Below are 24,356 nucleotides of genomic sequence, written 5' to 3'. Positions count from 1 at the left end.
ATGTATTCCATAGTAAACATCAAAAATAACTTTGTGATTTAATAAATAAATTTCAAAAGTAGTACAGAGCATTCCATTGTAATTATTAAGAGAGACTTGAGACTGCTTGTCCCTCTGTAGGGATGCTAGGTTCAGATGCAAGATGATTGAAGGCTGAGACAAGAGTGAATCTCAAGGAAGTGGCCATCTCATGCCACAACATGAAGGGGTTTGAAGCCGCCCCTCTTCATCGAGTTCTAGATATTTTTCAACCCACTGCTCAAAATCGAATGGTTCTTTTCACATGGTCTTTTCAGTCCTCAAGGTCTGCACTAAGTAACTTTGGGTCACAAGATTTTCAATCTTGACATGTTTGTGAAACAAATAAGGAACTCCTGGGAACCGTGCCTGTGGTGACCCTGGGTTCCGGTCAATGGCAGTTTCAGGCGGGTGCTTTTCTGGGGTAGCCAGAATCCCTTCAGTCTCTTCAGTGCTCAAACACTGACCCTTCCTGATCTCTGCTTTTTAACCTCTCCAGCGCCAACCCACCACACAGCACAGATCTGCCCCCCTGGACCTCGGGGAGCTCCCACTAAGGGACTGCCACCTCTCCATCTCCCATATTTTTTATTTAGGAAATAACCAATTATTTGGGCTACCACGCCCTCTCCCCAGGTGCTTAGGTAGAACCAGTGTTTTATATGTATTCACTTGCGTTTCTGAGCATTTCATACATTATATTTTAATGATCTTCCTCCCTCTCCCCAACTCCTCCCAGATCCATTCCACCAACCAACCAACTTCATGTTCTTTCTCTTTTTTAAAAGATAGAAAACCAAAACCAAAAGAGCACACACATATCATACACATGTGCATCTATTATATGTGCATGCATCATACACATACTATATATACATACATGTACACACACACACATTTATTTATACACATACAAACTATGAAGTGATTTGTGTTGGGCAACTACTCCTGAGCACAGGGCCTGCCCTGGAGTGTGGTTGATCTACCCAATGTCACTCTACAAAAGAAAACTAATTTCCCAGAAGCCATCATTTGCAGGAGCTTCTTGGCTACAGTGGAGCTCTGTGCCCTGTTCCCCTCCCCCATGCTGGGATTTTGTGTGGTTGGAACATGTGCAGGCCTTGTGGACACTGATGATGCTGTGAGTTCCTATGTGCAGTAGCCCTGTCCTATCTGGAAGATTCTGTTTCTGTAGAGTCATCCTCCACCTGTGGCTCTTACAGTCTACCTACCTCTTCCACACAGATCCCTGAGCTGCAGGGGAGGGGTGTGACACCCACATCCTGTTCAGGGCCGAGGAGCACTCAGTAATTAACAGGCAGGTGCAGAGATCTATAGGAAAAGAAGGTGAGGCCGAAAGAACTCATAAACCTCGCTACCTGACAGAAGAAGGGAGACAAGATCAACACTGCCTGTGCTGTGGAAGGAGAGGGGGGAGAAAGAGAGGAGGGAAGGAGAGAGGGAGGGAAGAAGGGAAGGAAAGAGGGATAGAGAGGGAGAGAAGAAAGGAGAGAGAGAGGAGGGAGAGAGGGACTGGAAGAAAGGAAGGAGGGAGAGAGGGAGGGAAGGAGGGAGAGAGAGGGGGAGGGAAGGAGGGAGGACAGGAGAAAGGAACTACATATGGGAGAGGAGGAGTTTGCACTCCCAGTCACAGCTCAGTGTCCTGCGTGTACTTTTTCACACAGCAAAGCTTAGACCGCCCGTATTTCAACACGTCAGTCCCATCTCAGTGTGCAGCACAAATACCACATACTGAACGTTTACAGTTTAAAGATTTTTTTTAATTTTTATTTTTAAGTGTGTGTGTGTGTGTGTGTGTGTGTGTGTGTGTGTGTGTGTGTGTGCAGTAACCACAGAGGGTATAAGAAGACTTCAGATTGCCCTGGAACTGGAGTTACATGGGGTTGTGAGCCACCCAACAGGGGTGCTAGGAACTGAGCCTGGATCCTCTAGAAGAGCAGGAAGTGCTCCTAACCATTTCTCCAGCCCCAAATTCTAAAAGCACAGCACTTACCACCGAATAATAATAAATACTATCCAATGCTTATTGTAACAGAGACGTGACCTCTACGTGTACCCATATCATCATCTGATGAACCGGAAGTAAATGAGTGCTGGAAGGGGAGGAGAGGGGAGAGAGAGAGAGAGAGAGAGAGAGAGAGAGAGAGAGAGAGAGAGAGACAGGGACAGAGAGATGAGAGACAGAGACAGAGAGAGACAGAGAGACAAAGAGAGACAAAGAGAGACAGAGAGATGAGAGACAGAGAGAGAGATGAGAGAGAGACAGAGAGAGAGAGACAGAGAGAGAGACAGAGAGAGAGAGAGACAGAGAGAATGAGGAAGAGGAGGCAGAGCTTATGAGGAGGACATCCTGTGAACCACTAAATCTGTTCTCAGGGTAGAACTACTGGATAGTCATATGCAAAGGCAATTAAATCTGCACACAGAGCTAATGCCCTTTTCAATGATTAATTAAAAACAGACCACAGGCATAAATGTCAAGTACAAAAGTATGAAACGCCCAGAAGATACAGCAGAGGGGAAGATGGGACTGTGGGTTTGGTGGTGACCAGCCAGGCACAGCACCAAAGGCAAGTTCTGTGAAGGACACAGTTAACAAACTGGATTTCTGTGGAACTGGAAACTTGTGTTCTAGGAAAGGCATTGTCAAGATAGAAGACACACCACAGACTTAGAAAAATATCAGTGTATTTAAGTACTTGATAAAAGACTATTAACCAAACAGAAAGGAGTTTCAAAATTCAACAATAAGAAAACAAATCACTTGAACAGACACTTTACCAAAGAAGATATGCAAAGACTGAAAATAAACAACAAGCACACTGGAGAGAGAGATGATGCAACAGTTAAGATCACGTGCTACTTCTGCAGAGGACCCAGGTTCAAATCCCAGCACCCACAACAGGTAGTTCTCAACTGCCTGTAACTCCCGTTCCAGGGGATCCATCGCCCTCTTCTGGCCACCACAGGTACTGCATGCTCATGACGCACATGCAGACAAGACAGGCGCTCACACGTAAATAAGATAAACGTTTCTTAACAGTAAGAGGATCACACAAGAAGGTATCTCTCACGTTGTCAGCGCTAGCAGGAGCTGCCACTCCACCCTATAAAGGGTGAGGAAATGTGAAGCAAGGTTAGTGTTTACCAAGAGAATGAAAGTGGGCGGAGACATTGTAACACGTGTTAATAAAATTTCGATGACTTAGCAAAAGCCATGATGTGAGCTCACATTGTTTGAAGGGTGTAAACTACCTTAAGGTAAGTGAAGTTCTAAAATTAAGTACAAATGCGTTGGTTACTTATTTCTCTCCGAAGAATCTCTCCCTGTAAGCAAAACCAAAGGTCTCCAGGGCACATGCCTTAGATCCTCAGCGTACTTCACCAGGTATTTTAATAGTCTTCTTAAGACACCTCTCAAAACAGGGGCCATGATCTCTATGCAGACAGACTTTGTACAGATTTGGTCATCTGTGTCAGAACACTTGACTTTTAGCCAATTAGAACCATAAACCAGACCTCAGGGAGGGTGGTTTCTTTCTTTTCTCATGTTTCCCTCGTTTTCCTGTCTTTCCATCTCGGCTGAATATGCCATTAAAGATTTTCAAATTAACCAACATTCACGGTGTCTGTGAGGGTCTGATCTATACCCTCCTCATATATGTTATTGTTCTGCAGCTTGGTCTTCTTGTGGGCTCCTACCAGTTGGAGTGGGGCTGTCTCTAACTCTATTGCCTGCTTTGGGGACCCTTTTCCCCCTACTGGGTAGCCTAGTCCAGCATTGATGGGAAGGTGTGTACCTGGTCTTGCTGTATCTTGTTATGCCAAGTGTGGTTGGCTCTGTCTTAGGGTTTTACTGCTGTGAAGAGACACCATGACTAAGACAACTCTTATAAAGGACAGCATTTAATTGGAGCTGGCTTACAGCTCCAGAGTTTCAGTCCATTAACGGCCTACAGGCGGACATGGTGCTGGAGAAGGGGCTGAGAGTTCTACATCTTGATACAAAGGAAGGAGGAAACTGTGAGCCACAGTGGGCATAGCTTATGAGGCTGAGCATATGAGACCTCAAGGCCTGCGGTACCCAGTGACACACTTCCTCCAATGAGGCCACACCTACTCCAATAAGTCACACCTCCAATAGTGCGACTCCCTGTGGGCGGAGCATTCAAACACAAGAGAAGTCTGTGGGTCCATATCTATTTATTCAACATTACCCCTGGGAGACTTGTCCTTTTCTGAGGGAAGGTGGAGCAGGGTTGGACCTGGAGGAGGAAGGAGGAGAGACTTGGAGGAGTAGAGGGAGGGAAAACTGCAGTTAAGAAGTAATATATGAGAGAATAAGGACAGAAAGAAGAAAAGGATTGTAAATTAAAGTAGGAAGCAAGCGGCGGGAGAGGTGGCTCAGTAAGCACTTGCTGCTCTTCCAGAGGACCCACGTTGGATTTTCAGCACCCACATGAGGTAGCTCACAGTAGCCTGGAACTCCAGCTCCTCCCATGCACTCTTCTTGAGTCCAAGAGTACCAGAGGACACATGCATGCGCGCACACACGCGCACGCACATGCACGCACGCACGCTCGCGCATGCGCACATGAGGCTGCGGCAGCGGACACCCCCCCCCCCCGAGGCTGTGAGCTATGGTAGCCGAGTATCGAGTATTAGCAGATCGATCTGCCTCATCGCTCCTGCTGCCCCAGGACCCAGTTTGAGCCCAGAGCTACTGCCATGTGGGCAAACTCAGACAATGAACTTCAGTCAGTACCAGGTCCCTGGGTAGCACCCTGGCAGAGCTCCCACTGCTGTAGCGTTCGGTGAAGATGCTGCCTTTGGTGGAATCTTTCGGGGCAACTCTTCAGCTTACGAGACAAATGACGGAAAAGGTGAGAGTGTTTAACATCACTGACTGAACGAGGTGTTTCGGCAACTGGCAGAACGCAGTTTGAGAATTCCATGGCCCTTACTTTTGAGCAGCTTCATAACTGCCAAGAACAGTATCATTCTGGGATCTTTCCAACTCTGAGAACCTCACTAAGGAGACCAAACGAGGCTGGGTCGGCCATGGAAGCCATTTTCCCCTTCCCATGATCACCTGGAGATCAGAGGTCAAAGGACTTCTGTTGCCTTGCATAGAGGAGGGGAAATAGTGTATATTTTTTTTTAACCTAAACTACTTTCTCGGTACCCTTGAATAAGCCACAGGCTCAAGTTCACAGGCGTCCCTTCGAAGTTCGCATCTCTTCCTGCTAAGGCATTGACTGCCAGCTGCCCCCAGGCGAGAGGCTCTGCTCTCCGTATCCAACCAGCCACCGAGTTCTGGGGGTTCTTCTGTATGTGTCTTACTTCCAAACCTCACTGTCAACACTCAGGCCCTCTGCCTTCTATCTGGGACTTAGGCCAACACATCTTCCCTTTATCCAGGTCTTATCCTGCAGCCAAATCTGTCTCTTCACAGCATCCTTCCGTGTCTGTGTGAGTTTGTGTTTGGACCTGGTGCTTTGCTATGTCACCCGCAAGCTCCTGTCTTCCTTTCAAATCACTCAGGCCTCTACTTTGACATCTAAATCACACCTCTTACCTGTGTCTGCACTCCCTCGGCGTTCTCTGGAAAGCTTGCACATCCGGGCACCACCCACAAGCTCCCCTGGGGCCATGACAGCTTTCTTCCACTTCTTGGAGATTGTAAGAAACCTTGCAGGCAGGCAGCACTCTACCGAGTGCTAATGAGGACAGATCCCATGTGAAATCACAGAACTAACTGATCGGGTCACACTGATTGCTGGCCGCCTCTCCGCTCACTCACTTTTAGCTGTAGTGGTCCTGGTTAGATTGCCGCTTCGGTTTTCTCCCCACACACGATGTTTCCTTAGCCTAACCTTTCTAACAGATGCGCACCTCACAAGTTCCTTTCTACTTTTCTGTTCTGTCCGCTCCCACTGAGCCCGTCACTGTGTGTTCCCTGCCAGCAGGCTTAAGGTTACATAATTCTGTCATTGGCTTCAGTTTTCCCAAACCCCAGCCTATCAGCCATGACACATGCAGGACAGGCTGAAGACCTACCTGTATTACCTTTAAAAATGTATATGAGGTCTCCTAATAAAGACCCGCCTACCATTGATTCCAAAGACCTTCCTTCTACACAAGTAGCTCGATCGTAAGATGAATAAATCAAGCAAATCCCAGTTCAATGGCCATGGCGTCACTAATTGCTGTTCTAATGAAGGCTCTGACTCCCAGCCAGCATTCATCTTAACATGAATGGATGAGCGCATATGTTTGCATAAACCTTTTTATCTCTATGGGCAAACCCTTGTTCCATGAAAACAGATCAGATGATCCTTGGCTTCATTCCACCGGATACCTCAGTTAGCAAGCCCTGGTATTCCTGAGTTTTTCAGCCACAAGAGAGTGCACCCATCTGACATGGGATGAGATCAGAGGGAGATGCATGTGACCCGTGTGAACTTTCCCTCCAGGTAATCTGAATTAGTCCCCCTTTGATGGGCAGCGGGGTTTGGGGCATGTTGTGCCTTACTAGGCTTGGGCAAATTGACCAGTACGACCCAGTTTCACACGCCTCCATTTTAGGCAGTTGGAACCAGGATGTCCCTGGAGCTTCTCTTGCAGAGGGAGAGGGACTTCTGGGCACAGGTCATGTTGGGCTTGCTCAGAGTTCTGGCTGCAGCCCCCTGGAGCCTGGGAACGTGTGGCCCAGTGTCCAATGTGAGCAGCAAACTCACTTTGAGCCTCCTGGCCCAGCACAATGATCCAGCTCCTTTAAGCAGTCTCTCTCTGCCCTCAGAGCCCGCAGCGAGGCTATTTGTTGAAAAGTGGTTCTGTTGTTCCTCCTCTGACCGCTGCGTGCCCATGCTGTTTGGCATGCTCCTGGCTGGACTGTGTTCTGTCAGCACGCTCCTTCCGAGTCCCTTGTGTTCATTCATTAACTCCTATCTCTCCCGCTCAAGTACATGGACAGCGTGTTGTCACTGGCAAAAGGCCACTGCTCCTAAATGCACAACCGTGGCTCACTGGTCCGTGAACTTGTATTATTCAAAAATATTCCCAACCCTTGTCTTTTACCCGTGAACTCCCTGACCACCTCTTCAGAGCTGCATCAGGGCTCCCAGCTGCCACCTTTGGACTTTGACGAGCCATCCCTGTGTCTTGCTTGCCCTGGGGAGTAGTGAGGAGGGAGAAAGATGATTAGTGACTGGCCAACTTGTTTAAGCTCATTAGCTGGTTGCTGGCCCTATTCTCTCTGTGCCCCCTTTGACTATGGGAGCTTGGAAGATACCACCTTGTGCCAATCTTTTGCTTCTTTCATCCGTCCTCTGTTCATTCAGTCAGGTGGTAATAAACAATGGGACTCCCAGGTTTAGTTTTGTGGTTTTCCTTGGTTGAAAGCAATGTCTGCAGCCTCCTTTTGGAGGACAGTAGTTCCCAGGATTCTTTGGGGCATCCCTTATCCAACATTCAAAGTACAGGGATTAAGGGGTTCAACGAATCCTCTACTCCCATCCCGTGGGTGGCGGTGCGGTGTTCCGAAAGACCAGAGAGACAGACAGAGAGACAGAGACTGTGGTCAAGTCTCTCAAACCCATTTACACTCATACAATGTCTTGAAGACTCCTGGGGATTTTGACAAGGTGAATTAGGCTTGTAGATAATTACTCTATTTGACATTTGAACTCAAGAGCTTTACAAATACTGCCTTATTGTGCTGACTTTATGCACAGTAGCCATAAGAGCAGGAGTAGAAGCTATTCATGGGCCCAGCAATGCAGCCTTCCTCTCCCTTTATTTAGACACTACCAGGCTGGATGAAACCATATCAGCAACATACATCAATGCTGCTCCCCAGGAAGGCCACTTCCCCCAAGGAAGCCTGGCGTCACGGTCCCCTCCCATGTTGGGAGCGCCTGTAGTTGGTATGACATGACTGACTGTGCTCTGATGTAAACTACTGCTTTACGCTGCCCTACTCGCTTGGGGGACGGGGTGCTCAGACATTAGTCCTATTGAACACCCCACGAGGGTTTATTTCACTTCTTATGACCCCCACACCAGCCCGTGTAACATTTAAGAGCCCTGTTGACAGCAAAGGAGACATGATGTGTGACTCTGGCACCTCACATGGCTCCTAAAACGGCTGGGAGAGTAGAGCGACAGAACCTTCCAACGTCGGACAGATGCACACCTGACTGAGCAGACAGTTTGGACAGCATCCCTGGCACAGCCGGCTACACTCTGCAAGACACAGTTCCCGTGCTAAATCAGCAGTCAGTAATGTCCTACCCTCTCCGGGAAGAGCACATGTTCCAGGCGCAGGCATAAGAGCAGGGATCTCACCGCTCACCTGGGGCCCCTGCACCTCTCTGAGCAATCAGTGTCTGGTACTTAAAGGAGCCACATCTACTGGCGGACATGGTAAAATACACAGTAAACTTTCAACACTCTGCGACCAGGACTTTGTGGTTCCTTATGCCAGGACACCAGACACGAAAACAGGATCAGATCACTTCTTTGACCGAGGCAACAGACCCTCGTCAGCAGAAAGGGATCGAGTTGCTGTTTACATAAATAGACACAGGAAGCAATGTGTTTGGCATACAAGCGAGCCACTTGGGCATCTCCAGTCGCCAATCGTTGCCAATTGGTCATGTCCTGGTTAGGATTTTGGCAACTTGATACAAGCTAGAGTTCTCTGGGAAGAGGGACCTCACTTGAGAAAACGCCTTCCTCAGATTGGCCACAGGCAGGTCCATAGGGCATTTTTCTGGATTAATTATTAATGGGGAAGGCCCACCACACTCTAGGTGGCGCCATCCCTGGGCAGGCGATCTTGGGCTGTATGAGGAAGCAAACTAAACAAGCCATGTAGAGCAAGCCAGAGAGCAGCACCCCTTCAAGGCCTCTGCTTCAGCTCCTGCTCCAGATTCTGCCTTGAGTTCTTTCCCTGGCTTCCTTTGAGGAAAGGATAAAGCTTTTCCTCCCCAGGCGGCTTTTGGTCCAGGTCCTTATCACAGAAATAGAGACTGAATTAGGTTATGAACATTCATGACCCAAGAAGCAAATGCAAGTGAGGCCTTGTGTGCCCTGGGCTAAGGCCTGGATGGTCCCTTCATACACTGTTGGAACAGTTCAAGTGCCAGATGAGGCTCGGGGTAGGTGGAAAGGAGCAGAGGAATGAGGGAACGAGAAAGTCAAGGCAGCGGGAACCATGATCCACCATGATATTCAGACTCACCAGAGTCCCAGGGAACAGAATCCCAAGACCTATGTGAAGAAAAAGACTCCAAGAAAGTCAAGCTATAGACAGATGTAGAGTGCTGTCCATCAAAATCCCCTAGCCAGGGATGGAAGGACATCCACTTACTTGCTAGAAAGGTGGTTTGTTAACACGTATTAGCTGGCGAAATCCCTAAGAATGACTGTGGCTGGGCTGATGAAAGGGCTCAGATGGTAAAGGAGCTTGCTGCTAGTAACCTAAGTTCGATTCCTGGGACCTACGTAATGGAAGGAGAGAACTTACTTCTGAAAGTCATCTTCTGACTTCCACACATACCCTCTGGCACATGCGCATGCACACCACCTACGTACACACACACACATACACACATACACACACATACACACAGACATAAACACACCATACACACACACATATACAAACACATATGCACACACCATAGATACACACATGAACACACATATACAAACATGTATACACATACCATGGATATACACATGAAGACATACATAAAGAAACACATACACCACATACACACACATACACACATATACAAACACATATACACACACTATAGATACACACATGAGCACACACCACATACACATAGACATATATACACCATGCGCACACATGTACAAAGACACATACCATAGATACACTCATGAACACACACACCACATACACACACAGACATATACATACCATACACACATGTACAAACACATATACACACACCATAGATACACACATGAACACACATACACACCACATACACACATACACACACCATAGATACACCCATGAAGACACACATACAGAAACACACACACACACACACACACACACACACACACACTTCAGGTGAAAAATGCTGCCTCCTTTCTGAAACAGTTCATATCTCCTGACAGGTCCACATGGGGCACAAGCCAATAGCCAGCCAGTTTCAGATTCTCGCATGGGCTTGGGTAACATAACTGCTGTCAGATTCCTGCTTCCTTCTCTCCCACAACAGAGTCCACCCTAAGAATGCTGACTCCTGTGTACTTGTCTCAGTGTCTCCTGCCCGGGAAGGGTCCAATTCACACCAGCACCACAGCCCCAAGAGCTAGCTGCAGCCTCACACTGCCTTGCACTGCTCCTCCCAGCCTGGAGGCATTTGAGCCCCGGCGAGCCCAGACACTCACTGACCTTAGAAGCCATTAGCTAACGCCCGCTGGACACTTTCTACAGAAGACACTTCTGTCACAGGTTTAGAAAGGTTCATTATGGGGCTGGAGAGATGGCTTAACCGTTAGGAGCACTGGCTGCTCTTTCAGAGACCTGTGTCCAATTCCCAGCACCCACAGGGTGTCTCGAAACTGTCCTTAACCAGTTTCAGGGGATCTGACACCCTCTTCTGGCCTCCACGGGCACTGCATGGATACGGTGCATGTATATACCTGCAGGAGGACAGAAAGCACCTATATACATAAAAAGTAGATGGATACAAATTAAAGGTTTCCTTAGCAAATATGATATGAATGGAGGAGAGGTTGAAAAGAAGACCCAGGAGCTTCTCACTGTAGCTTTACTATAGATAAGTCTTGCTTTTACCTGGATAGTCGAGGGGTCAGGAAATTCCGTGAGACACTAAGGTAAGAGGGGTTTACAAAGTAACTGGCTCTGTAGCGTGGGCTAGCTTTAACCTCACTCTACAGTGCAGGCTGGCCCTGAAACTGTGGGTGGTTTTCCTGCTCTGTCTCTGGAGTAGCTGGCACCATGCTTGGCTTTTTCCTGATTCCAATTTATGTAAAGCACATTGAATTTTGTGTGCTGCTAATACTTTAAAGTTAAGTCATCTTCCTCCCCCCTCTTCCCTCCCCCCCTTAGTGAGATAAAAATTTTATTTTAAGTGACATACTGAAAGAAGTTAAAAATTAATTTGGAGAAATGACTACGGAATTCCAGGAATTAGTGAAGCTCGGCGAGTCACACTGGGTGACCTTCGTGGTCTTTTCCAGCTGATGGTCCAGATGGAGAGGCTTTCCCAGGCCATGCTGTCTGCATGATTGTTTTTCCAAACTTGGAAAGAAGAAAAGATACATTTTTCCTTAACACAATAAATCCCCAACATCTTCAGTTAAAAGCAAGACTTGACCTTGCCGTGAGAACCAGTCATTTTGCGTCGGCCTAGATTTTATTTTTTATTTTTATTTCATGTATAAGAGTTTTGTCTGCATGTACACGTATGCACCATGTACATGCATTGCCCCCACAGACCAGCAGAGGGCATCATATTCATCTCCTGCAACTGGAGTTAACAGTTGTGAGCCGCCATATAGGTGCTGAGAGTTGAACTCGGGTCCTCTAGAAGAACAGCCACTGCTCTTAACCACTGAGCCATGTCTCCAGCCCAATGTCTGGATATATTTAAGATGAGACAAGAGTCCTTGTGTCATCAGGGGGCGAACCAAATGGCACACAAGAGACCTGGACTCAGTCCCCAACACTCCCCCCCAGTGTGTGACCCAGGCTCTGCACCCTCAGCGTCTTTGCTCACTTGTAGGATAAAAGGATTAGGCCAACCAGTGACAGCCTCCTGCTCTGTGGCTTTACTTCCTCATGGTTTCTATTTCCATGTAGGTTTCCCAGGTCAGTAAGGAACTCTTAAGAGTGCACGAATGGGACCACAGGCCACAGTGGGCATTGCCCATGACAGTGGTCCTCTAGGCTTGCTGGTTTAATCTGTGATGGATGTGTGCAGCTGCTGATCCCTGAGCTACTCGCTCCCACACCTGCATTTGCTCTAGAAGGAGTCCTGCAGAGCAGCATGGGCAACATGTTTTCTAGGCAATGTTGCTCAGGTAGTCCACATCAAGGTAACAAGGTTACCATACGACTCTGCAACTCTTCAAAATGGCCACTTTTTAAGTTTTAGAATGTGTGTCTTCCTGATACGACTATGGTAATGATAATGGAAGTTAGTGGATGACCTTGCTGGGCTGGTCAAGTTTTTCCTTATACTATCCTCTGTGTGTGTGTGTGTGTGTGTGTGTGTGTGTGTGTGTGTGTGTGTGTGTGTGCCACAGTTAAGTGTGTGGACTTCAGAGAACAATTTGTTGGCGTTGCTCCTCTCTTTCCGATGTGTGGGCCCAAGGACTGAACTCAGATCATCAGACTTTGCAACAAGCATGTCTGCTACGGAGCCATTTCACTGGATCCTAAAATGGATTTTCAGAAGCTAAAATACCATCACTTTGCTTTATCTCTCACATTTTGAGATTACTGACAAATCACTGACATATGGCTCTTGTGTGTTTATTTATTTTTATTTCAAATGAAACTTCAGCAAAAAGCACAAAAACAAAAAACAGGGTTTTTTTTTATCCTGCCTATCTCCCATGGGCTGGGATTCAGGGACACACCATCATGCCCAGCTTTATGAGAATAGAAATTTCCTTGGCTTAATCTGTTGTACTTTCTATGGCAGCCCAAGAAAACAAATACAGCTGCTACCTCCAAACTAATAAAAGTGCTTCCTCCTCCTCCTCCTCCCCCTCTTCTTCCTCCTACCCCTCTTCTTCCTCCTCTTCCCTCTCTTCTCCCTGCCCCCTTCCTCCTCTTCCCCCCTCCTCTCTTCTCTTTCCTTCTTGTCTTTCTCCTTCCCCCTGTCCCCTCTCTTAGTTAGGGCTTCCCATTGCTGTGAACAGACACCATAACCAAAGTAACTCTTATCAGGACAACATTTAATTGGGGCAGTCTTACAGGTTCAGAGGTTCAGACCATTATCATCAAGACTGGAGCATGGCAGTGTCCAGGCAGGCATGGTGCAGGAGGAGCTGAGAGTTCTACATCTTCAACTGAAGGCTGCTAGAATACTGGTTTCCAGGCAGCTAGGACAAGGGTCATAAAGTTCATGTCTACAGTGACACACTTCCTCCAACAAGGCCACACCTCCTAATAGTGCCACTTCCTGGGCCAAGTGTATTCAAACCACCACATCCCCCTTGTTCCTGCTCCTCTTCCTTCTGTTCTCTCTCTCATTTGTCCCTGTGTATGTATGTGTACACACAGACATGCATCTTTAAATTTTTCTAGGGTTGCCCTTTTCCCTAAGGACAGAAACCCTGACCCTGAGTACAACCTATGAAGCCATGATTCAAGGCTCCGCCAGGCCCCTGTTCCCTCTGGCAATGGCCAGCTTCCTGAGACAGTTTCTTGTCCCTGAGCATCTTGAGATGGGTTATTCCTTCACTGAAGATTCTTTTCCCCAACTCCCTCATGCAATCAGCTTCCTCAGGCCCTCAGGTATGAGCTAGTGCTCCCACCTTGAGGAGCCATTGACGGCACCATCACTGTGAAGGCCTGTGTATAAACTCCCACGGGTCTCAGGCATCCCCTCCATGGCACATCCTGGCTGTTGGATGTTTGTTTCCTTGTTTATTGCCTTCATATGCATCTCCCCAACATACAGTGAATGCCAAGAGTCTGGGGGCCATGTCTGCTTTGCCTCCTGCAGTCTCGTAAGGCCTGGCGAAGAGGACTTTCAGATAACCGCCTTTGACAGCCGGTCACAGTTAACCTTTACCATGGTCACGTGCAAGGGCCCAAGAGTAGAAGGGAAAGCATTGAGGCTGTACGTGCAGAGGGCGCTCAGGCAGGAGAGCCAGCCAGAGAACTTCTTACCTCTGTCTGCAGAGGCTCTCCTATCACCAGGACTAGTGGCTACTGACTCTTTCTTTCATGCACAGACACAGGGGATCCCACTGGTGCTCAGCTGTGAATGGGGTGCTGTAATCCCCCTGACTTCCTCTCCATCCACACTGAACACTGCTCAGTGTTCCCCAGCACTGTGACCCTTTGCCTTCCTTCTAACCTCTTATCCTTCTCGCCCTAACCCTACCATCTCCATGCAAGCTAATCTCAGCCCCTAATCGTCATTCCTGGACCTGGTGAGACAGTCAGATAGAGGCATTTTTAATACCAGCACTCCCAGACTTAGCCTCCCCAATTAAAGTCTGTTCTTAAATGACGAACCGCACTTCCCCCCAGGCGGAGCACAGTGCTAACATCTGTGATGTTTTGCTGGGGATATTGAATTTGATAGACACTGAGTGAGGTCCCAATATGAGATACCAGCAAGCGTCCAGAGCTCGCCTTCCCAGCTCCTCTCGCTTGATCCTCCTAGCCTGTGTAGGTTGGAGAGTGCACAGCCATAGTTTTCCTAATACAGGGAAACCTGTACTAGCTGCTTCCTTTTCTCGGGCTACACTAGGAGGGGTGCTAGGACCACACACCCCCAAAGATGACTACAGCCTTCAAACCACCACTTAACATTATTCCTGCCATTATGGAAACCAGTGCAGCCCCCAAGAATAAGGATAAATTCCCATGTGACCCAGCAATTCCCACTCAAAGATAATAACTCAGTACATCAAAGAGTAGTTTCAACTCCCATATTTATTCAAACATGTCCACAACAGCCCAGATAACAGTCCATCAGCAGGAGGGTAAAGAAAATGCAGACACCATGGGATCATCTCTTCAAAAAAAGGCAGTTGTGCAGCTGGGGAGACAGCTCAGCGGTTAAGAGCACTGGCTTTTGCAGAGACGAAGGTTCAATTCCCAGCACCCTCATGGTAGATTATAACCATCTGTAACTCCAGATCCAGAGGAATCTGACGCCCTCTTCTGGCCTTTGCAGGTACTGCACCACGTGGTGCCACACATTCAGGAAAACACCCATACACATAAAAATAAAAAGAGAGAACACAATTTTGCCCTTTGTGAAAATATGGATTAACATGAGGGATGTTAGAGTGAATAGAGAACCAGGTTGGGAAAGATAAGTACCGTCTGGTCTTACTATGAAGGGCTCTGAACACGGTAAGCTCACAGAAGTAACGGGTACCGGGGGGAGGGAGTATTGCGAGCACTAGAGAGAGGAGTGTATGCACTACAGCGTACACAATCTCAGTTATTCAGGAGGCATGAGCTTATTGGTCTGTTACATAGGATACTAACTGTAATAAGTAATAAGATGCATGTCCCTGTGGGCTCTTCACCCCTCAAAAAATCAAAGAGAAGGGAACCTCGAGTGTTATCATCACTAAAGGGTCTTCTAAATGGTCTCTCTTTATACCTCAAATATTGTAATATTTATACTAAAAATATTTCTGTTATAAAACCCTACCCAAATGCTTTCTGAATCCAAAGTTAAAGCTAATATTAAAAAAAAACCAGGATAATTGAAATGTAGGTAGTAATTCTTTCTAGAACATTAACTGGATGCTCGGTACACTTATAAAACCTGGGGACAGCTAGCAAGCGAGATGATGAGACCCCCACCCAGCGAGCAGCACTTTCTGACGAATCTGCCCCATCCTCGGATCAGCGCTGGTCAGGAACCTATCACTAGGAAAGGAATTTCTTGATATAGTTTATCCCTAGGCACGCATGTGCGGGTGTGCGTACACACACACACACACACACACACACACACACAGAGAGAGAGAGAGAGAGAGAGAGAGAGAGAAAGGTATTGTTTTTATCAGTTCTTTGTAATTCTAGATGCAAAGAAATGTCAAAAGAAGGCAGATCAAAGAGAACCTGGAGCTGTCTAGACCACACATTCAGGGATTTGAACGAGAATGTCCCCCACAAGCTCAGATGTTTGAACACATGGTCCCCAGTAGGCGGCAATATTTCAGGAGGTCTGTAGCCTTTCGGGAGGAAGAATGTTGCCGGAGGACTTCCAGCTGACTCTCTCTGCTTTGTGCTTATGATTGAGGCGCAAGCTCTCTGCTTCCTGCTCCTTCCATGACACTTGCTACCATGCCACGACAGACACATCCTCTGGAAGCATGAGCCAAACAAACTCTTTTCTTCTGCAAATCACCTCGGCTGTGGGATTTTATCACAGCAGCAGAAAAAATAGCCAATACTATTTGCCGAGGACATACCTGACGCAGGCCACCTCCCTGCCTCAATCGCCTATCTTCAGAGATTCACAGAGACACCCACTTGTCATGATACTGGAAATAGCACTCGACCATCTCTAACATACCCGAGATGCACCTGGCATACAACACACGGCAGCGTCAGAAACCTCAGCATTTCTCTTCACCTGTTACTGTTGAATTCTGTTTGTTTGTTTGGTTTTTTATTACTCATCACAGAGCCTTAGGTTGCCTTTCTGTCTTCCCCAAATTTCACAATCGCTTCCAATTTAATATCCACCGGGAATTTAATTAAAGTTCTGTTAGCAGCCACCTCTCCTAAACCATTAACGAGGCTGTTAGATCCAATGTAATAAAGTTACCTGGAGCGGACATTGGACTTTGCTATTAATAATGGTTTGCTTCTCTTTGCCTGTGCTCAGACCCAGTGTGTACAGCCACTCCCATTAACTTCCTCACAGGGAAATACAAATAAATAGAGCGGCCTCAGAAAGCTGGGAGGAGGACTCTGGGGACTTCTGGGCCATTGTGTCAAGGCTTACTTCAAACCTGATCTCTACTAGGGAGAAACAAAAGAATAGTTTGTATCAATAGGGAATTTTCCAGGGAACAAAGAGAGGTTTCCAATAATGAAAATCAACAAGTTTGGTGGGCTGAATTTAAATATCCTGATTGTCTATACTATCTGCAAGTAAAGAGAAATTTATGGACCCTATAGTCCAAGTTCTAACTCTAATCAAAGATCCTCTGCAGCCTTAGTACTCCCAATATGGTTACCTGTAGCTGTAATCTATTAGTTCCTACTTGAGTATTTACATTTTAATATGATATATATATATATATATATATATATATATATATACTTAAGAGTCATTACCCGGGATTGGGGATTTAGCTCAGTGGTAGAGCGCTTGTCTAGCAAGCGCAAGGCCCTGGGTTCGGTCCCCAGCTCCGAAAAAAAAGAAAAGGAAAAAAAAAAGTCATTACCCTATCTGATTAATTTACAGGTGATCTGTGATTTAGTAGGTAAACAAACCCATGGTGTATGTGTATGAATGTGTGTTATGTGTGTATGCGTGGTATACATGTATGTATATGTGCATGTGCATATATTGTATGTATGTGCATATGTATATATGTATGTATATGTGTGTGCATATATATGTATTGTATGTGTGTATATGTATGTACACATGTGTATATTGTATGTATGTATATGTGTGTATTTATGTTTGTGTATGTCACCTATGGTCACTTGATTTTTGACAAAGGAGCCAAAACCATCCAATGGAAAAAAGATAGCATTTTCAGCAAATGGTGCTGGTTCAACTGGAGGGCAACATGTAGAAGAATGCAGATCGATCCATGCTTATCACCCTGTACAAAGCTTAAGTCCAAGTGGATCAAGGACCTCCACATCAAACCAGACACACTCAAACTAATAGAAGAAAAACTAGGGAAGCATCTGGAACACATGGGCACTGGAAAAAATTTCCTGAACAAAACACCAATGGCTTATGCTCTAAGATCAAGAATCGACAAATGGGATCTCATAAAACTGCAAAGCTTCTGTAAGGCAAAGGACACTGTGGTTAGGACAAAACGGCAACCAACAGATTGGGAAAAGATCTTTACCAATCCTACAACGGATAGAGGCCTTATATCCAAAATATACAAAGAACTCAAGAAGTTAGACCGCAGGGAAACAAATAACCCTATTAAAAAATGGGGTTCAGAGCTAAACAAAGAATTCACAGCTGAGGAATGCCGAATGGCTGAGAAACACCTAAAGAAATGTTCAACATCTTTAGTCATAAGGGAAATGCAAATCAAAACAACCCTGAGATTTCACCTCACACCAGTGAGAATGGCTAAGATCAAAAACTCAGGTGACAGCAGACGCTGGCGAGGATGTGGAGAAAGAGGAACACTCCTCCATTGTTGGTGGGATTGCAGACTGGTAAAACCATTCTGGAAATCAGTCTGGAGGTTCCTCAGAAAATTGGACATTGAACTGCCTGAGGATCCAGCCATACCTCTCTTGGGCATATACCCAAAAGATGCCTCAACATATAAAAGAGACACGTGCTCCACTATGTTCATAGCGGCCTTATTTATAATAGCCAGAAACTGGAAAGAACCCAGATGCCCTTCAACAGAGGAATGGATACAGAAAATGTGGTACATCTACACAATGGAATATTACTCAGCTATCAAAAACAACGAGTTTATGAAATTCGTAGGCAAATGGTTGGAACTGGAAAATATCATCCTGAGTGAGCTAACCCAATCACAGAAAGACATACATGGTATGCACTCATTGATAAGTGGCTATTAGCCCAAATGCTTGAATTACCCTAGATCCCTAGAACAAAGGAAACTCAAGACGGATGATCAAAATGTGAATGCTTCCCTCCTTCTTTAAATGAGGAAAAAGAATACCCTTGGCAGGGAAGGGAGAGGCAAAGATTAAAACAGAGACTGAAGGAACACCCATTCAGAGCCTGCCCCACAGGTGGCCCATACATATACAGCCACCCAATTAGACAAGATGGATGAAGCAAAGAAGTGCAGACCGACAGGAGCCGGATGTTGATCGCTCCTGAGAGACACAGCCAGAATACAGCAAATACAGAGGCGAATGCCAGCAGCAAACCACTGAACTGAGAATAGGTCCCCCGTTGAAGGAATCAGAGAAAGAACTGGAAGAGCTTGAAAGTGCTCGAGACCCCAAAAGTACAACAATGTCAAGCAACCAGAGCTTCCAGGGACTAAGCCACTACCCAAAGACTATACATGGACTGACCATGGACTCTGACCTCATAGGTAGCAATGAATATCCTAGTAAGAGCACCAGTGGAAGGGGAAGCCCTGGGTCCTGCTAAGACTGAACCCCCAGTGAACTAGACTATGCGGGGAGGGTGGCAATGGGGGGAGGTTTGGGAGGGGAACACCCATAAGGAAGGGGAGGGGGGAGGGTGATGTTTGTCCGGAAACCGGGAAAGGGAATAACACTTGAAATGTATATAAGAAATACTCAAGTTAATAAAAAAAAATAAAAAAAAAAAAATATGTTTGTGTATGTGTGTGTTATATGTGAATGTGTATATATATGGGTCTGTGAATGTGTATATGTATGTGTATATATGTATATGTGTATGTGTGTGTATTTATGTGTGTTTTGTATGGGTCTGTGTATATATGTGTATGTATATGTTGTATGTCATGTTTTGTGTGTGTGTGAATGTGTGTATGTGTGTTTGTAGAGGACACACATGTGTGTACATGTATGAGAGGTGGAGAGGGTACCCAGGTAGTAGAGCATTCAAATCTTATCAGCACAATAAGCTTTTAAAAGATTGTTCTAGGGGTTGGGGATTTAGCTCAGTGGTAGAGCGCTTGCCTAGGAAGCGCAAGGCCCTGGGTTCAGTCCCCAGCTCTGAAAAAAAGAAAAGAAAAAAATAAAAAGGGAGCACTCGCTTTGCTCGTGACGGAATCCTCCTAACTCTTCCTCGTGCCTCCTGTCTGATGTTTAGGCCCTTTGGCTTAGCACTCATTTCCTACGTGGGTACTGGAAAGCCACAGAGGGTTAATATTTAATGTCACTTGACACCCAGTTTTTGTACGAGTAGACGTTTGCACCACAGCCAGGGCCTGCATGAGGAGGTGACTTACACTGAGACCGTGCATTCCAGGCTGGTGAGTTCAACTGTCACTGAAGGTCAGAGCACACTCGGGCCTCACCTGAGTCTCCAGTTTCTGCACAGCCGTCTGAAAACCAGGCAGAGGGAGAAAAAAGCTGCTGTGTTCTCAGGAGTCTGCTGCAGGGATGTTCAGATGAGCACGGTCTCCTCTGTTCTTCAACATTTTCCAGGTTGGTCCCTGCAGGATGCCCAACCACAGATGTTCCCTTCAAAATCCTTCTAGAGTACACATTGTCTCTGATTTAAAACAACAACCACAACAGAAGCACTAATTAAAAATCATTACATGTTTCCTAATTAGATTAGAGTCTTCTCGGTGAGCAGAGCCCACGTCTCATACACCTTCAGGGAGGCAACAAGTAACAGTTGGAGCCACCGAGGAACTGTGTATCTTAGATACTCAGACTTGTATAGCTCCCCAGTCCTCTGCAAATAAAAACCTAGGATTTAAAAAAGACACAAAAGGGTAAATGCAAAGAGAGCGCTCCATCAGCTCTGTCGGGACAATCGAGTTCATTGCCACAGAAGTCAGGTAAGCCTGCAGCCCCACGAGCTCCCTCCTCAACAGGAGCAAAGGAAGGGGTAACAGGGCTGCCCTCCTGACAAGATAGGAAGCCTGGCTCTCCTGGCACCCATCATTTGATTCTGCTTTGCCTCTAACCATTTGAGTGAGAGAAGGGGTGTAGGGGGAGGGCAAGTGCAGCACAATGACGTAATGAAAAGTGAAAAACACAACACGTTTTCATCCCGCCATTTCCTCGAGTGGAAGCACTTTCTCAGAGGCTGAGTCCTTTCCTGTGAGACGGGGCACTGAGCATCACAGGAGGAGGGAGGTGGGAATGGATGGGATATAGATAAAATTCCCAATGCACATGGGGAAGTGAATGAAATAGAAGATAATTAGATGCTTTTGAAATACCTACATGACTCCTAAAAACCAGGAGAAAATGCCAGTTGAATGCAGCCCGACAGATTGTATCTTGTTGCCTAGCACCCGTCTGGAGTGACTAGGTGTTGCTAGGCAACCCATCCTCCTGGGCTTGGTGATGCAGCAAACACTAGACAGTTGCTTTACCTCCGTTACCCTGTAGCCCTCGAAACGTTCTCATCTGCAAGAGTCACACCTGATTAATGTTTCCTAGGGGCTTCCCCCAACCCCCATTCAGACAGAGCACTGAGATTACAGGATTACCCATGCCCTGGCAAACCGGGCTGCTTACCTGAAGAAGGTCTCACAGCGAAAACCAAATGGTTCTGTAAAGACGAACCTGCCGTGCTGAGTTGGGAGCCTGGGCTCCAGAGTGGAGGGCAGGAATCCAAATCAAGTTTCTATCAGCACCGAAGGTGGATTAGCCTGGTACTTATCAGAGTGTCCTGTGCCAGGTGACAAAATGGCCGGTATATTGTCATCACCCTAAAGTATTTGGTCTGGGGCATGCTCCTCCTGTCTGGGAGCTTTCTGTAACTGATGGTAAGGTTCCTGGGTTCAGCAGTAGACGCATGTGTAAATAGAAATGACTGATAATTAAGTAAGAAAACAACGATTTGTATTCTGCCTTTCTTCTGTTCCTGTTTGCCTGCTTACTATGAAGTCTAACCCAAGCATGATGGCCTCCTTAGCCATGCTATGTACTCGTTCTGACCCTCCAGGAAGCCCTGAAGATATAGATACCCAGCCACATCCAATGTTGTTGTGCAAGGGAGAGACGCGCTCTGCTTTGACCAGACACCAGGCGTATCCGCAGCTTCAGAGTTAATGTGGTGGGGCGGTTGTTTCCACGCCAGTCAGTGCATGCCTCTGTCTCCCCCTGCATGCATTTGTTGTTTGTGACCTTTCTAACCCTTCCCACAGCCTCATGCTGTCACACACACAAGCTCACACACTGCTTTAGGAGAGAACTGCACAGCACAGAAGGAACGGTTTTCATGCCAAAAACTCAGTTGCCAAAGAACTAAAACTCTATTCAGACCAACTCAATCTTGAATTGGGGTTCAGTGCGGTTTGATTGGAAGAGGGATGGTCATTGTCCCGGAACCCAGGGTGCTTCAGGGGGACCTGGAAAACCGAAAGAAGGGTCCTTGTGTTAATTGGCTTCCCAGGACTATGACAAAGCACTTGGTGCTGGCAAAGGAAGAAAGGTTTATTCCTGCCGCCTGCTTTCAAAGCTTCCAGTCAGTCATTGCTTGTGGCGACATATATAACATGGCCGTATGCGGTAGAGAAGGCCGTTCAGGTCATGAAATTGGGAAGGAAGTGAGAAAGGGAAATGTCCAGGGTCCCCTTCGAGGACATGACTCAGTGACCTGGTTTAAAAAACCTTAAGTGACCTAACTTAAGCAGCTTAAGGAAGGACTGGTTAAAAAGCAAGGCTGCGGGACCGGAGGCGAGGTTCTGTGCATGCTGGCCTGTGGTCCCCGGCTGCGATAGATCGTGGAACTCAGCGCTGACTACCTCCGCGGGAAGCTGCAGCAGGACCTAGAGACAGAGCAGGAGGAGGTGGAGGACACGACTCTGAACCGTTGCGCGACCAGCTTCCGATTCCTGGTGGTGTCTGCTAAATTCGAGGGAAAGCCACTGCTCCAGAGACACCAGCTGGTGAATGAGTGCTTCGCCGAAGAGCTCTCGCACATCCATGCCTTTGAGCAGAAAACTCTGACGCCAGAGCAGTGGACCCGACAGCGGCGGGAATGCGGGACCCAGGACTGCACAGCCATTAAATTTTAAACCTGGAAGAAGTAAAAAAAAAAAAAAAAAAAAAAGAGGAAGGAATGGTTTATTTGAGCTCACAATCTGCAGGACGTTGTCCGTCTACCAGGAAAGGCCCTGAACTGGGAGATCCGGGTGATTGGTCACACTGTGATCACAGTCAGGAAGCAGAGAGAGGGTGACCCGCTGGTGTTCGGTTCATTTTCTTCATCGTCAACCTCAGCTGAACATCTCCAGAAGTGCTCCAACAGGTCTGTCCAGAGGTCTGTCTCCTAAGTGATTCTAAACCAGACAAGCTGTCCACAAAGATTAAGCAGGACACTGAGAGGGACCGAGATGCCAGAAACATGCCATTTGGACACGCAGTCCGGACTCAGAATCAACAGCAAAGCTATCTGAGCGCCTTGGTGTTTGCTTCTGGACTATCCCTTATCCTTTGTGGATGGCATGGGGGGGGGGTCAAGGAACGTAGAGAGAGTTCCCTGCCATCTCCAAAAGCGTGGAGCACACAACAGCCTTGCGACCCACACGCCTCCTAAGGAAAAAATCAACCTCATGCTCTCCCATGCTGCTTCTAAGTCTTTACCACAAAAGAGAAAGGCAACAGAGCAAGCATTCTGAGAAAGCTCATTTGGAAATACTCCGGCAAAATTCTCAGAAATACGTAAGCATACTTTGGGAATGGTTTTTGCAAAGGGCAGGAGGTCCTCTATCAAGAGAAGACGAGAGGTAGTGAAGTACACACTATTGTGGTGGCCAAGGGCCCCATCAGTGACACTGGGAAATGAGTGTCCCGAGCCTCGAGCTGCACAAGACAGAGAATTACCCTCGGTTGTCAAACATCTGTTTGGAATGTCAGCACGTCCAATTTAACCATGACAATACCATGTACAAGACTGACGCTGCGGCCAACACTGCTTCCTCCTCCTCTCCCTCCTCCTCTCCCTCCTCCTCTCTCCCTCCTCCTCTCTCCCTCCTCCTCTAGGATCTCACTCTGAAGCTCTGGCTGGCTTGGAACTCACTGTGTTGACCAAGCTACTCCTGAACTCAGAAATCTCACCAACTTTGCCAAACAAGTGTTGGGATAAAGGCATGTGTCAGGTTTCTTTATCAATATAGAAACACTAGATACACTTCCAATAGTTTAAAGCCATTAGTGGATTTTTAATCATCCTGATGCAAATCGTTTTTGTTGAACCCTTCAAATTAAAGGACAAAATTTGGAGACGACAACCTCCCTATCTGTAAATACTGCACCACAGCAAAACAGAAATATAATGAGAGGCCCCTGGGAATTAAATGCAGCCAACCCATCTTAGGGTTTATCTAATGAGCTGATCGGGTCTTCACCTCCTCCCTGGCTACTGACATCTTCCAGATGATCAGAGGCAATCTTTGGAGCCACAGAATGGTACATTAGGTACAAGTTTCCCCAGGAGCGACAGACACACAGAAACCAAGAGAGAAAAACATCACTCGCTAGTGTTTAACAGGGAGGAAAATTAAAACAGAATTTGTTAATTCACCCCCAAAGTACAGATTGTGCAAAACATGGTTATTTTCCTCTTCCACAAACTGAGATACCTATGTGTCCAGCAAGCACTCCCCCACCAGACCACACCTCCAACCCCCTGAAATTGAACTTCGATCATTTCACTACTAATCCTCTTTTTTCCACTTATTTTATTTCCTCCTATTTCACACTATAAATGTCT

The 24,356-nt window shown here is 46.7% G+C and overlaps 2 pseudogenes; one reads left to right on the top strand and one right to left on the bottom strand.

Annotated features, from left to right (window-relative positions):
* Positions 1 to 85: 85 nt before the first annotated feature.
* LOC148002006 (intraflagellar transport protein 25 homolog pseudogene) lies at positions 86 to 5,693 on the bottom strand (annotated as a pseudogene).
* Positions 5,692 to 22,659, top strand: LOC148002005 (bolA-like protein 2 pseudogene; annotated as a pseudogene).
* Positions 22,660 to 24,356: the final 1,697 nt, after the last annotated feature.

Source organism: Rattus norvegicus, chromosome 12 (assembly GCF_021556685.1).
Source record: "Rattus norvegicus strain SHRSP/BbbUtx chromosome 12, alternate assembly SHRSP_T2T, whole genome shotgun sequence".
In the NCBI taxonomy this organism is placed as follows: domain Eukaryota; kingdom Metazoa; phylum Chordata; class Mammalia; order Rodentia; family Muridae; genus Rattus; species Rattus norvegicus.
This window is presented reverse-complemented; position numbering and strand designations above follow the sequence as displayed.